At 45.9% G+C, this 2,492-nt stretch overlaps 1 pseudogene; it reads left to right on the plus strand.

Moving 5' to 3' along the window:
- The first annotated feature begins 1,463 nt into the window (after positions 1-1,463).
- Positions 1,464-2,291, plus strand: LOC139292709 (olfactory receptor 10R2-like; annotated as a pseudogene).
- The last annotated feature ends 201 nt before the right edge of the window (positions 2,292-2,492 follow it).

The following is a 2,492-nucleotide window of genomic DNA, read 5'->3' on the forward strand; positions in this document are numbered from 1 at the left end:
CTTCCTCTCTCCCTCCAGACTTGCAGCCTCACTGAGCTTTTCTATGAGAATCTCATCACTTGCATGGATGTCATTTAAGTAGAGCCTCATTTGGAACTTGATGGCATCACAGAGGACTCCTGTCTCAATGGCACAGAAAAATTAACGCTGTACCATGTCTGGGCTGTAGTACTCCTGGGTCTCTCCCTCACTGGACTTCCACAGCATCCTCTCCTTTATCTCGATGGCCCTGAACAGGAACTGCTGTGCAGACTCTCTAGGTTCCTATGAAACATTGGTGAGCCTGTGATATAAGTCAGTCGTGCCTTCCCCTTGTAGTGCCCCTTTAAAATGTTTGATTGACAGGCTCTGTCTCCGGAGAGTGACCTCTGCTATGGGTAGGTAGTGTGGTGTACTGTGCCTTATCTCCAACTGTTGATGACTGAGAGAGGCTAACCTGTCCCCCAGACTGATATGGGGAGATGTTGGTGCCCTTTCTGCTTCTCTCTCACCTCATCCCAGCCTTTCCCTGACAGGCTTGACCCGAGAGACATGGGAGGTAGGGTGGATCCGCATAGACTGAGGCAGTCGGAAGCGGACTGCAGCTGGGTTGATGACCTTGGCGATGGGGAATGGGCCCATGAACTGGGGAGCTCCCGATCCCATGTAGATGTCCAAAATGCCAAATTCAAGGTTTCCAAATGGTAGTGCACAAACCAATGGGTGACATCATGGTGGCTACATCCACTTCTTTTGTACAGTCTATAGGTCAGAGACGATGGTCCTGGGCAGACCATGCAGTTGGATCTTTAGCTCTTTAGCAGTGGATAACTTGGGTAGAGGAATGAAATGAGCTGATTTGGAAAAGCCAGTCAACAACCGTTAACAGATTAACAGTGTTACCGTCAGATGAGGGCAGGCCTGGGATAAAGTCCAGAGAGATGTGAGACCAGGGTCAATGGGGAGCTGGCTGGAGGAGTCCAACAGGATCGTCGGACTTGCAAACGAGCTCCATTAATTACAACAGTGGTCATGGTGCCGTGGATGGCTGCCCCTGCGTGTTGGTGCGCATTATTTTGCTTGTTAATTCAGTGTTTTGCTGTAGTGCTCAGAGCTTTTTCTTACACACACAAACAGGAGAAGTTGATTAAAAACAAAAGGTTAAGAGTCATAAGGTACAATAGACAAGGGCGGCATGGTGGCGCAGTGGGAAGTAAAGCTGGTTAGAGAGGGTTGGGGGTTTGATCCCCAGCTCCCCCCTGCTTCTGAATTCAGAGGAAAGTCGTTACAAACATTTTTCGTGAATTCATGTCAGTGACGTGCAACTTATGAAGCAGATATGAACGCAGGCTCATGTTGTCTGTCTTGTTGAAATAAATCAGAACATTTTGATGTTGCCTTTATTCAAACTGTCCTTTCTCCTCCCTCCCTCCCTCTCCCTCCCTCCATCACTTCTCTTCTTCCAGCTCTGCTGTCGTGCAGACATGAAGAGCAACAACAGCCTGACTCCTTTCTACTTTCAGTTCACACTATTTGCAGATTATGGGCCCCTCAGATATCTGCTCTTCATTCTGTGTCTGTTGATCTACATGACTATAATCTCTGCTAACGTTGTCATTATTCTGACAGTCTGCCTGGAGAAGTCTCTGCATCAGCCAATGGACATTTTCATCTGCTGTCTGTCTTTAAACGGTCTGTACGGCTCAGCCGGCTTCTTCTCCAGGTTTCTGATGGACATTCTGTCTGACACTTATTTGATCTCACGTCCATCTTGCTTCATCCAGATAAATGTAATTTCCAGCTATGCATCATACGTACTGATGATTCTGGGCATCATGGCCTATGATAGATTCGTTGCTATTTGCCAGCCTTTACACTATCACAGTAAAATGACGTTTAGGATGGTGAGACATCTCATCATTTGCTCTACCCTGCGCTGGTATGTGGCGTCTGTATCTATCTTAGTGTTCAACTGCCTTTGTGTGGAAATAAACTGCACAGGCTTTTCTGTTCTAACTGGTCTGTGGTTCAGCTCTCCTGTGTGGACACAACTCTGAACAACATAGCAGGTGCGGTTCTTGCTGTGAAAACCATCTTCACCCCCCCTGTTCTTCGTCCTGTACACCTACCTGCGCATTCTGCTTGTTTGCAGGAGAAGCTCGTCTGAATTCAGAGGAAAGGCGTTACAAGCCTGCCTGCCCCACATACTGACACTTGTGACTTATACTTTCTCTGTATTCTGTGAGCTTATGCTGAGTCGAGTTAAGGCTGATGACATTAATTCATTTGTCATTGTTGTTTCTGTTACATAATGCAAAACCCAACAAGCACAGAGGGAAGTTAATGAAGCTTTGTCTGTTATTCACATATTATTGTGTACATTCAATATGGTATGGTAACGCTCTTAACTTTCAACAAATCAGAATATGTGTGAAAAAATAGATGCAGTGTTAAAATAGATCACAAATCGTGATTTGGAAGAGGACTTCTTTTAGTTAGGTGGATATTTTAAA

The sequence above is a fragment of the Enoplosus armatus genome, chromosome 11 (genome assembly GCF_043641665.1).
Source record: "Enoplosus armatus isolate fEnoArm2 chromosome 11, fEnoArm2.hap1, whole genome shotgun sequence".
Classification (NCBI taxonomy): Eukaryota; Metazoa; Chordata; class Actinopteri; order Centrarchiformes; family Enoplosidae; genus Enoplosus; species Enoplosus armatus.